Source organism: Amphiprion ocellaris, chromosome 1 (genome assembly GCF_022539595.1).
Source record: "Amphiprion ocellaris isolate individual 3 ecotype Okinawa chromosome 1, ASM2253959v1, whole genome shotgun sequence".
Classification (NCBI taxonomy): Eukaryota; Metazoa; Chordata; class Actinopteri; family Pomacentridae; genus Amphiprion; species Amphiprion ocellaris.
The window spans coordinates 26089655-26103023 of NC_072766.1; positions in this window are offsets into that span (position 1 = coordinate 26089655).

The following is a 13369-nucleotide window of genomic DNA, read 5'->3' on the forward strand; positions in this document are numbered from 1 at the left end:
TTGATATCCCCTCCCTTTTTCCATTCCTACTGCACGACGTAAGTCAATTTTCACCATAAGTCGGAACTCACAGTCTCCTACGCGTTCCCTGTGTATAGCACAATCCAACCGGCGTATGAAAACAAAGGCGTCTTCCTCTTATAGCGCTGCATGATGATGTATTTGTCCGCTCCACTCCCCAACTAGTTCCATGTAATCAATTCCGATGTAACGACGAAATGCCGTGAGTCAAAGACGTCGTAAACTGAGGACCCCCTGTACTAAGCCTTGATTATAAACCTTGTGAAGTTGCACATGGGCACCTGCAGACAACACGAACTTATGGTTCTAGTCTTTTCTAGTCCGCTGGAGTCCACTTGAAGCACTCTGTTCTTCTCCTCTTCTCCCTCATTTCAACCTGCTTGTCTCCTCCTGAGCCTTGGTACCTCCTTCTCTGGCTACGTTCCTGGCTGCCGACAATCTGGGTGGATTGAACACAGCTGTGGAGGGAGTGCAGCTGCAATTCTTCATGGCGCCCATATATCCCAGCTCTGCTCTCCATTCTCTGCCACCTTGTGGTGTTAGCTACACCAAGTTGTGAGTAGACGCTGGTTTTTGGTTTGGTCACTTGTCTCAGCCGTAACTTAACCCTGGTTTGCTCTGTCTTAGCTTCCCACCGGACCGACCGATCCATTGCATGCTTGTCCACCAGCTTGTCTGCCTGCCCGGCTGCTTCTCTGCCTGTTGAGCACCGTCTCTTTCCCCCCCAGAACTCTGCCCTTTATACGGGCTTTGCCTTGCCGCCCACAGTGGCCATCCTCAGCCTGCTCCGAGGCATCTTTCCTCAGATGCCGACACCCGAGCCTGCCTGCCTCCCTCCATCCCCATTCCCAAATGGGAATTTGTAGGTTCAGCCATTTTTGTTAGTTTAACTACTAATTACCCTTAGTTATAGTCTTAGTTAAGTCCTAAATTAGGCTTGGTTCCAGTTCTTAGTTGAATACTTCTTCTTTTTTTTTTTTTTTTTACTGGACTTTGGTTGCTCCCGCCCTGCTACTTCCCCCGTAGCCTGTTGTTGACTTGTTTGGTTCTATTGCTTATGAAATACAGTTCTTTTGTTAACTAGACCTGTCTCGCTTGTACTAACTATTTGCACTCTGGGTTTAGAAATTAACCCATGACAGACTTTGAGTCAGCCACTCCAAAACTTTAATTTTGTTATTTTTGAACCACTCAGAGGTGGACTTGCTTGTGTGCTTTGGGTCATTGTCATACTGCATAATCCATTTGTGTTTGAGCTTTATGTCATGAACTCATGGTGGATTTTCTCCAGGAGGATTTTCTGATAGACAGCAGAATTCATGGCTCCATCAGTTATGACAAGCCATCCAGGTCCCATGTTTCACTGTCGGTATCATGTTCCTCTTGTGGAACACAGTATTAGCCTTAGACCAGATGTAAAGGGACCCATGTTTTTCCAAAAAGTTCCACTTTTGACACATCAGCCCACAGTATGTCATCTAAATTTTTATTTTTATTACAAATACCAGAAGATCCTTTATGTTCTTTTTGGTCAGTAGTGGTTTGCACCTTAGCAACTCTCCCATGATGCCCTTTTAGGCCAGTGTCTTCCTTATTGTGGAATCATGACCTTAACTGAGGCCAGTGAGGTCTGCAGATCTTTCGATGTTTGTCTGGGTTCTTTTGTGATCTCCTGGATGATATGTTAATGTACTCTTGGAGAAATGTTGAGGGGACAGTATATTTTCCTGGCACTATATTTTCTCCTGCACACAACCTTAAAAACTTTGGTAATGCCTGTTTTTTTGTTTTTTTTGTTTTTTGTGCCATACAATTAAGGCCCTTACTTATCCCAAGGAAACAAAAATATCTGCAAGTTAGATTACCACAAATTTGTATCCATCCAGACATACATGGTACCCAGACCTTGTGCCCTGCTGACTTTCCCTGCAGCACTACCATGAAGCTAAAATATTTTGAATGAAATTTGTCAGTGATTAACAAATGAGTTGACATGAAATGTTGTAGAGACATCCCCAGTGACTTCAGGATAATTGTAATCACAGTGGTGATCCAATGACATTTTCCTCTTCTTTGGGTCAAAATTCTAGTTTATTCAGTACTCTTCAGCAACATTAGTGGCATTGCAATTAGGTCTAGCTATATTCTGTGTTTGATGCTGATCAGTACATGCCAAGCATACTGAAGCGCACAAAAGGTACAAAACTTTACTGAAATAACAGCAGGTTTTTTTTTCTGTTTTCAATTCCCTCAATGAAAACTGAGGTCAATAAACTAAAAGGTTGTTTATTGTTGCCAGTTTGCCAATTTTGTAAAAGAAGGCAATGGACTGTTTACAGAATTTTGTTGTCATGTCATTAAATCAAGTGCTTAAGTTGCATTATGGATCTGGGCCTATCATAGCCTACAGACTTACAATGTTAGCAGGATCACCTCAATTTTAAGATTTTTTTTAGATATATGATCCTTTTTATGGTAAATGTATTTGTGGTGAGTCAATGCAACTTGCATATATTTGTAATAATAAGATGTCAATCAGCAGAATTATTAATATCAATTCATATATGAACTCACAGAACATATAAAACACATGTAGAACCACTAAGTCATGTACCAAAATCCTTCACTGATCACCCTCACAAATTTAAAAACAACATCTTTATACCTGCACAGTTGTACACTCATGTGCTCTTAAATAATTACACAAATACTGAAAAATGTAAACTTAAATTTTGACCTATACAAGTACTTTGTCACACATCCACACCGGATACACATACATACACACACACACACACACACACACACACTCACACACTCAGACATACAAAGAGGATGTGATATCCAGAAGACACAGGGCCTTACCTGAGTCCTGCTAGCCCTAGGCCTGTCACTGTGTATGGACCGACCCATTTATCATGTAATCTGGTAGGGAGAATGGACGGGGCACTATCAGCAATCTGCTATTGATCCACGCCTGGGGCCCCTGCTATTGTTCATCTGTAGCCCTCAACTGGCACCCAGCATTAATGAAAGAAACTAAACAATGCATAGCAATCAGACACTCCCCAAATCACCCCGTCTTCCCTCCCTCTGTCTTAAGAGAAACAGGACAGCAGCTGGTGGAAACAAGGGAAACAGGAGGAGAAAAAAAGAAAAGTTTTTCTCAGTTTGGGAGAAAACTTTTGTTATTATGTTTCTCTTTGAGAAGGTGTGAGCAGGGGGAGAAAAACACATTTATCATGTCAGAGATGGCTCATATCATCCCTGACCCTGAGCACCAGACAACGGAGTTGATATCGAAGGCGGCTATTGAATAATGCTCAACGCCATCCTCTGCCTAGGAAATAGAGACATATGGTAAATCTGTAACAACTGAGGTGCCCCAAGATCATAGCGGCTATATTTCTTTTTTTAAATTCTCTAAATATTTTCCAAATACTGATCAAGTGGGGGGGTTTGATATCTCAATGAGACATTGGTCAGTTATTGGCAGACTTGGCAAGGGTCAGGGGATGTGTTTCACTGAGTATGCATGGGGATTCTCACCCAGACAGCTGACTGGAGCCTGTTCATTTATTTAGCATTATGTTGCCCAAGCTCAGCAAATACCCAAGCCAGTTCCACCATCAAGCCAAATACAAGAGATTTTCTGATAGTTTCTCTAGTTTTGATACAGATGTCAGCTTGCCATCTAGTCTTAAAGAGACCTTGATGAATGGAACAGTAGAGGAACTGCTGTCTGAACAACAACACAACACACGTCAGTGTCCTCAAAAATAGCCTCCATGATTATTTCACAAAGGTCGTGGCTTTATTTTGTCTCCTCTCAACTTCAGGGTTGGGGTTAGGATCAGTGGAGATCTGGGGCTTAGACCTGAAATTTTTGAATGTTTATGGAGTCACATCAGTACAACACATATGCCACAAATGATTCCTTATATAAGGCAATGGTCTGTATGAAAAAATGGATCGCATAAGAAAAGTGTACATATTGATGTATTATGGCTCACCTATGGGACTCTGTCATCTGGCAGGATTTATGGGAACCAGGGGTTTGTGATCAGATGGCCTGCAGTTCGGACTGTCACCGCCAGTGACTTTTGTGTTTTCAGTGCAAACTTGACATGGCACACAGAAGGAGGGATAGTTTGGGGCGGATGGATCAGCTTTTACAACTCACAATCCCAGCTTGCTGTGCGACAATGGCAACAACAGACATTACAGAGGAAGAAAAAGGTCCAGTAGGGTAAGATGTACAGGCGTTTAGGTATCTGAATGACCAGTGAAGAGGAATTTATCTAAAGTGACAGGGTGACATGACGGCCTCATTTCCCAAGGACAGTACCTGTTGTTGGTTTGCCTTTTTAGCTGGAGCTGTCGCTACAAATGTATCCCCTTTTTATCTGTGCATTACAAACAGACTGCAGAGTGAAATAGATTATATGGTAAAAAGGCCAGGCAGGCGAGTTTACCAGGCAGCTCAATTGCATAGTGCTTTTGTTGGCCAACTGAGGGGGCTAGCTGCTCACTAGCACCTCCCTATCACTATCAGACTTGTACCAACTACATGTTCAGCTGTGCCACTGGAGAACTCAGCCAGAGGCAATTCTCCAAAATGTGGAGTGTGCATGTATGGAACTCTGTATAGATATCTGTGCATACATATGGCAAGGAGAAATTATAGAGGGGCTTTGGCAGCTGTTTATTGAAGCCAAGCTCACATTTTAGTGAATGAAAAACATTCTGTTATCAGCTCATATGGACATGGTGTTCACTCACACCTGCACAAAAGTTCACCTTTGTTAGTTGATGCAACATACTGTGGTGGGTACCAAAATAGTGAGTCCAAATAAGAAGTCTAAACTGTATTGTTATTGGCGAGTTTGCATATTGAATGACATAAAACTCTTCATATATCTTGGAGGTTTACTCTCATTTTTATTCAAAGTTGATTTACAGTTAATGAACTTCACAGAGGTGCCACCGGAAGCAACATAGCTCAATCCATTTTCATTTTTAGTGACCACAGATGTTAATGCTTCTTTAAAATGAGTTGAAAGTCACATAATGCTCATTTGTAAATACAAAATAAAAATCATCCTATATAAACTACAACTGATCATAAAATATTTTGGGATTTTTATATAATAATGTTAAGAATGTTTTAAAGACCTCTTCTGGAGAAAATCTTTTTTTTTTTTTTTTTTTTTTTTTTAATCTTGTCAACATGAATTCACATTACTGGGGGTTCATATGGAACAAACCTAAGGAACCAATTCTCAACTTGTGGGCTCAGGATTTCTCTGTCATTATTTGTCTTCAGAATCATTTCCAGTTCCAACATGTATAACTGAATTACTCCAGCATCATAACTTGCCACTGTGTTGCGATAAGGGTAGTTTTACACTGCTTGAGCAGGGTCATACCTTAGCTAGTGTGCTCAAACTGCAATGAGTGGAGAAAAATGAGCATAGAGAGTAAGCAACAGTGTAGAGTTACATCTAAGCCATTTTTCAGGCAGGAAGAGATCATTGCCATTGAAAAAAACCTCTAAATGTGTGGCTGTGATACACAAAGATGAGTTTAATTAAATACTGAAGAAAGACTTTGATAAAAACTGAATGACAGTTTCATTTGCATTAAGGTGGGTAACTGCTTTAGGGAGTGTAATGCCTAGTATGGTTCATTAAGTATTTGGCTGTCATTATCAGGTTTTCATGGAATTAGTTTAGTTGAAATTTGTGACAGTTTATTTCAGATTTGTCCCATTTTGTCCTGTTCAGAGAGAACAAAGCACCAAAATACTAACACAATTTCTGTTTTGTATGTTTAAAACCCCCTATCAAAGAACACCTGTCTAAATCCCAGTAGACTGACATACCCATGCACATACATGAATGGACACAGCATGCCAGACAGATTTGTCTTTTCAAAATAATAAAAGAATGTTGCACCTGCAAGACACAAAAGTGGACCAGATCTGAACCAATCAGGGTCCAGTATGTAGGAATGTGGGCCATTTTCCAGAGCTCCTGTTTCCAGGCAGAGGAGATACAGATTTTTCCATTGGGGTTCCATTGTCATGTTGCAGTCGGAAGTATGCCAGCTACCAAAGCACAAGACCCACAGGACTTTGGTACTCATCTGTCGCCCCTGTCATGAAATAGCAACATATATACCCTGCACCAAAATATGCTCGGATACACGCAAAAATAGCTTCATGTCTGTTCACAAGTAGACCAGCAGAGGTCAACATACACAGAGAAAGTCTATTTATAAAAAAAAACAAAAAAAAAAACAACAACTTTGCTGTGTGTGTAGAACAGAAATTTAATTTAAGAGAAAGTGAATGTGTGAATGAATTGTTCTCACACTTTTCTCTGGTTTGGCACAGCATGGCAGACAGATGTGTCCTTTTCAGTGAATAAAATGTTGCACCTGCAAGGTACAAAAGTGGACCTGAGCTTATCCAAACAAGACTCAGATCAGGTCCCTGTCAGCACACGGTGCCACTTGATTTTGTATCAAAAGACAAGATCTGAGTGAAGGTAAAAGAGGGTTCATTTGTGGGACACAGATGGCAGGAGCTTCAGTCACAAGAGTGACTATTTGACATTTGCATTTACATCCACAAGACATCAGGAAATAGCAATGTAAATTGTGTTCAACAGCACGTTTGATTACTGCCATGCTTGTGCATTCATATAATATAAAAGAAAAACAGAGGAGTAACTCTTCCACAGGTGACTGAGAATGTTAATGCAGAATTTGATCTGACTGTGTCAGCAAGTGAGCCAGCAGTTACGTGGAGAGGAATATTACTGTGGGATTGCGATGCATATTATAAAGAATACTTATTTGAGAATTCAGTGAAACAAAAACCACAGGCACTGATCTACAGAGACATGTAAAGAAATGATACAGTCAGATGATCTATCCGTCACCATATTCTTGATATGTGGGTGAGTGTCTATGTGACGTACACCAAGAGGACAGCACAGGCCTGAATGCCAGCATAACAGAGCCACTGGATTCCTTCAGTGAAGGAATCCAGTGGCTCTGTTGTGCTGTAAGTTGGTGGTGGATCTCAAGCCAATTTAATGCCTATAGCAGGTGTAGCACTTACAATGAATGCTATCATTAGGAGGGCTAGGCTAGGGAAAGGTTCGACTCTGGGAGCTGTATGAGGATTAATGAACAGAAGACACAGAAATGATGTTACTGGTAATATATTAACAATAATCAACAGAAAATGCTTGAATGTATCTGGGAAAAACAATGATCAAAATAATAAAGCAAGACAATAACACAAAGTTCAGAAATACAAACATTCACCTGCCAATCAAGCATTCCAATCCATTCAATCAATTGCAGATGACAATAAAGCAGATTCACTTCAAAGCAATTTAAAGTGAGTATGTGCTATAAAATGTCAGTGATGCAAAGGCAGTTCTTGATTCAGGTGAAAAGTGAATGCGGTTCCAGTGTTGCCACTGGGGTGCTAATCAAAGTAATTAATCCATGAAGCAAATCCTACCACACCACTGGGGAAGGGATGGAGCTGTGAGGCTTGAGGCCTGCCAATGACTGGGGTGGATGAAGGGGTGAATCTTCTCAGAATGTTTCCAGTTCTTTCAAGGGTAGCTCGCCATCCATCCAAATTATCCATAGAATCCTAACCTGTTCAGCAGACAGGCTTCATCATTATCATTATCATAACCATCAGTCGTAACACTCACCACATCTTTCATTATTTTCTCACCAATGTTCAGCAAAATATTTGGTTCATTGTGGTGGCATCCAGAAATCCAAGGGCATGGTTGTAGTGGTGAAGGCCTGTTAGTATTAGCATGAGCTTTAGCTATGATACCAAACAGCTTTCAACTTGCTTAACATGATATTTAACTTCCCTTGATGCTCCAATTTCCAGGATTCCAGGCTGTTAAAAGTGAATGTTTTTTCAGAGCTGTGTGGTGTGGGGTAATCCTGCTGTTAAAGTGTCTGTTGTGTGTGACTGAATGAAGCTGGATGTGCTTCAAACAAAGGAACGGGGGTGGATTCCAGGTGGGAGAGACTGCAGGTGATTGGCTCAGGTGTTGTGAGTGACAGTGAGGAAGTCCAATACTATGGAAGTGACTGATTGTGACTGATTGGCAGTTGTCTGTTCATGTTGGGATTCCTGATGGCCAACAATGAACTATGGGAGAGTGTGTGCTACACAGGTTTTGGACTGACATGTCTCCACCACCATCACTGAACACCAAATGAGGGAATAGCTTTTAGGCAAAAAACTGAAAGCAGCTAAATTCTGGGTTATGCTCTTTGATGCACAGTGTGCCTGTATCTAGCAACAGCGGGAGGGCTTCTGCAAATCTTCCACACTTCTGGTTTATAGGAGGACGCATGTTGGTTTGGGTATGCACAGACAGAGCAACAGTCAATGTACCAGTGTCCAAAAGGGCAGTTAAACAAATTGCATCAGATGGTTGCGGCTGTTCAGGTGTGTTGCTCACACCCTTGAAAACTACAGTAAGTCAGCTGATAGCATAATTTCATACTGCAAAGCATTTATTCCCTCCGTTGTGGTTGCTAAGCTTATTTCATGCTCTCAGTTGAAATTAGCAAGAGTAAACGCATCGCAGCAAAGTCAAGAAGAAACCAAGAACAGCATCACGATATTAGCCCTCAGTGAACCTCCATCCACATTAGATGACCCTGACAAAGACTGCACACAGCGTGAACCGTGCCTTTAAAGCGCTCAGTGGAGACATAAAGCAAAAGTGTGCAGATATGAAACATAAAAGAACATGCTCTCTGAACTGACATACAGTAGACTGACCAAAAAGACTGTTGAAAGTGAAGCCTATCGCCTGCCATTCAAATTCAAGAGGCTACAAGTGATGACAGTGACCTAAACATATTTGCACAGAGCGTTTTTGGTGTCTTCTGATCAACATTCTTCACATTGGAAGAATTTTGCTTCTTTCACCTCCCACAATGATGAGCTCGATACCAGCTTTGAGTGCATCTGTCACGTACTTTTGGGCACAAGACCCAAGTTCTATATATAGTTCTTTGATGAAGACTGTGAGATGCAGTGTGAAGTCACAAAAATTGGTATTAAGTAGACTTTGATTTACATGAATTAATATTTTAGCAATAGGTCAACTGCCTTTAATCTTTAATGTTAAATGAGTGACTCAGAGTGTCACATTTAGATTATTTGATACCTCCACAGCACTGAAAATCAGTCCAGAGTCTTTCTGGTCATTGTTTTGGTTTTATTGACAACAGCTTTGCTGTTTTGGTTTAGTCTCATTACTCTCATCGACCTTTGTAATGCAGCAGGCAATACACACTGTATGTTACATGCCCAGAACCAGCACACACACAAATTAGTAGTGAAAATTTGGGGGTATTTTACTCATAGAGAGACATATATTTTCCTCAGGAGTTGACAAAGAACAAAACAGAGCTATAAGGAGAGTGAATATTGGATTTGCATTTTAAGGTAGTCAGAAACATAACTCCAAATTTCTACCAGTCGTGTTTAATGACTGACATTTAGACGTAATGTCATGCTTAGTAAGAACTCAATAACACTGCCTCTTCATTTGCTTCAGGCAGACAACAGTTATCTGCACAGCCATGTTTAGCTAATTTTAAACAACATAGGCTGCTTTGGACAGTTAAGCTAACATTAAATGCCATTGTTTCTGGAATAGCATTTTGTTTCCTGACTTGCTTCTGCAATGAATGGATGCTTTATCATTCTGCTGCTGCCTGGTTGGTTGTACACAACCTTTTCTATGGAAGCACCTCTCTCTCTCTCTCTCTCTCTCTCTCTCTCTCTCTCTCTCTCTCTCTCCCTCTCTCTTTCTCTCTCTCTCTAAAGCAGTGTGATTGCCCATAGCATCACCATCTGCCAGCTATCATGAGGTGAAACACTAAGTACTCTAGTGGGATAAGTGAGTGATGGAAGCATGGGTGTTGTGAGTGTTTGAGTATGTGTGTACTCCCACATTATCCACACACAGACATACAAGTACTTATTGTCATTGTTGACCCTGGTGTAAATTGCTTATTGCTATCATTACTACTTTGACAGTCTCCTGACAGAGACAGACAGACAGACAGACAGACAGCTAAAACTTGTTGGTAACATTAATCCTGTGAAATTTCTTTAGTGACCATCTACAGAATGCTTTAGATGGAGTACCGTCATTAATCTTGGAGTGTGTTCATTTCTTCTGACAGCAGCATGAAAGATATTGCCATCCAGCTGATAAAACAATAGCGATTTGTAGCAGCAATAGACATTTCATCAATAGCAATAAGAAAGCTGTTCAATGTTCAATAGCCTTGCTTAAATGGAACTGCCGTGAAAGCACATCATGAAAAAACAAAATTCAGTTGCATGAACAAACTCCCTCCCTGGCTCATAACAGACAGTGATAACCTTTGGTAATGGAGCCCCATTCGCACCCACAGACCTGCCTTGGTAGAGGTGCAGCTTTTGCTGACTGGTGGTTGCTGAGATGGGCGCTGTGGTCAAAAAACACCTATGACCCTGACAGAATTGACATTGGTGAGTGCGCATGGTCCTTATCCAGTGATTCCTGGTCCTGGCCAGATACCTGGAACCTTAACCTCAGTGCGGTGCAGATGATTCCCCTGATCACCATCTGTGCATTTCAGTTTTACTTGACACTACATCCACATCGCCTACATTAGAACAATTACAATAAAATTCTTGAATCTTGAATAGAAATTAGATTAACATTATCTTACCTTCAATGGTCTACATGTCCACTGCTACGTACATGTTCATAGTTTGCTGTTTGCTGTTTAATTTTCATTAAATTTGGCTCATAAATCCATGTCCTTCAACAACTGGTAACATCAGATAACAATACTGACAGAGACAAAATGCTACTTAATATGGAGCATTTCTTATTAATGCAAATAGGACATATTGACTGATCCTGAACAAGAAATGATGGGCAGCGGGAGAAATGTTTTCTGATCGGAGCTGCAATTTCTGATTGTACCGATCATTCAGGTCACTGAACAAGACGTTAGCATTTTTAGAAACTAAATAGTGTCTATGCAAACTATCTAATAGAGTTCTTATCTGGAAAATGTAATTCTTCATTCAGATTTAGTTTTGTTTTATTTCATTAAATAATATAAAGAATATTTTTCACCATAATTTTCATGGCGGAAACTAGCACTGATATATGACTTGAAACACATCTCTGAAGTGACAAACTCACTGTCTCCTGGACACACACTCTCTTTTCTGGTAAGTCTTTACAAGCAGCTTAATGCAGATATCTGTCTTGTGTGTTTCTAATTGGAGTGATGCTGCCACATTTATGTACAGCAGATCCACTGGTTATGTTTTTTAAAGCTAGCAGCAGACTTGCAAAATAACATCTGCGCACATCAAATGTGTTGACTATGATCAATTATTTGACACACTTTCAACTGTAGTATAAATCAACAGGTCCCATGACAAAATCAAAGGTCAGTGTACAAACTTTGGATGCTAATAACTCCTCGAAGACCGTCTGTTCCTTTCATTTGTCCTCTGGAGTTTCTATCTCAAACTATGTGCTTCTCATCTTCTTTTAACAGGTCTGGCCAAAGTGATGCTACACATTTTAAAATACATTACAGTCGGACATGTGATTGTAATGAGCAACATGAGACATTGCCTGGATTCGATGTTATACTCAAATTTCCAGATAAAATAAGGCACTCCTTAGGAGTCATAGTGTGATTTATGTATTCTTTTTTCTGGATTACATTTGCATTACCTCACATCAGCCTTTCCATTCCTGCCGATATTTTCTTGCAATCAACTTTATCCAAAGAAACTGTGCTAAGTTAGTCCAGTCATAATGCACTGCCAGTTTATGAAAACACACTGTTACATTATGCCCTTATTGCTCTTTAGTCTTCACGCCACAGTTGCAGCTGCTCCTCCAGGCTGTGATTGGTGTAGCTGGATTTGTTGATGGTTACTGCTTGGACTTTCACTGGTGGTGAAAGTGTGGTGCCGTAGATATGTCCACCTTTCACTATTTAAACCTGCAGTGATTCTGTGATAGATGTATTACCGATACACCACAGGACTTCAGGATGGCTGTGGCGGCAATACAACACTCAGATGCCACAAACATGTCATTTCACTGTGCGCACAACTACTGTATAAAGTTCATCATCCTATCCCAAAGAGACAATCACAAAGAAAGCATTGTCCTATGGCTATGGCCACATCTCTAACATCACTACTACAGCCTTTATCAGTCAGCCTTAAAAATAGTTCCTCTTGTTGTCTTTTTTCAGATTTGTGCCTGAGCAGCAACAGTTGACGGACCACTGACTTGCACTCTGGCCACAACCCACCGCAGTCTGCTACATAGTAAATAATTCATAACATTTTATTACAATAAAGCTTCTTCTGGTATGGACTGGGGGAAATTCAAACATTAATGACATCAACTGTGCTGTGTGATCAGCTATACTGACATTTAAAATGAATGATGGAAAGGATGGAGAAGATGCAATAAAAGGCTATCATAGTCAAGTACAGCAACCACATCTATTGGCTGATCTGAGTTGTAAACATATATTGATACTCGCAAAGCTGATAATTATTGTCGCAGCTGGAGAACATACATGTGTCCAATGTACACTGAAACCACAGACACCAATCATGGACTTACACCAGCATGTCAGACCATTATTTTAAAAACCCTTCCCCAGTCATTGATTAAACCCCTATTAAGTAATCTTTGTGTGATAAAGTGTCATAAGAAGTTTTTACTTTTGTTTTGTTTTTCATGAAAAAAAATATTTATCTTAACTCAGTGTCTCAGCTGTACCTCTACACTGTTGCTACCTTTACAATTTGCACATGTATGATGTGCCTTCCTTTCTCTCAAACAATCCTTCCCCACTCGCAAAGCAAAAACTGCAGATTAGCCATGCGAGCAAAATATTCGCTATGTCAGAACATACTTGAAAAAAGTTTTTCCACCTCCCATTATGGGCATCAGTACTCTTTTGAAAAGCCAAATACCACCTTAAGTAAACGCTTGAAAAATAATGTTATGGAAAACCCCACCCTGCAAGGTGACGGGATTGGTTCCTTTAGATTTATTACGTACCTTGTGACTATATCCAGGTTTAAAAGATTGTCACAGATAGTTTCAAAGAAAAATTTTTCATTTTGCTCCTAATCTGTCTCCTAGCAAATGAACCATCACCACACGGACATGTTAACAAGACAAAACAACCAAAACTTAATTTTCACCAAAGGAGGTCTGACAGATGA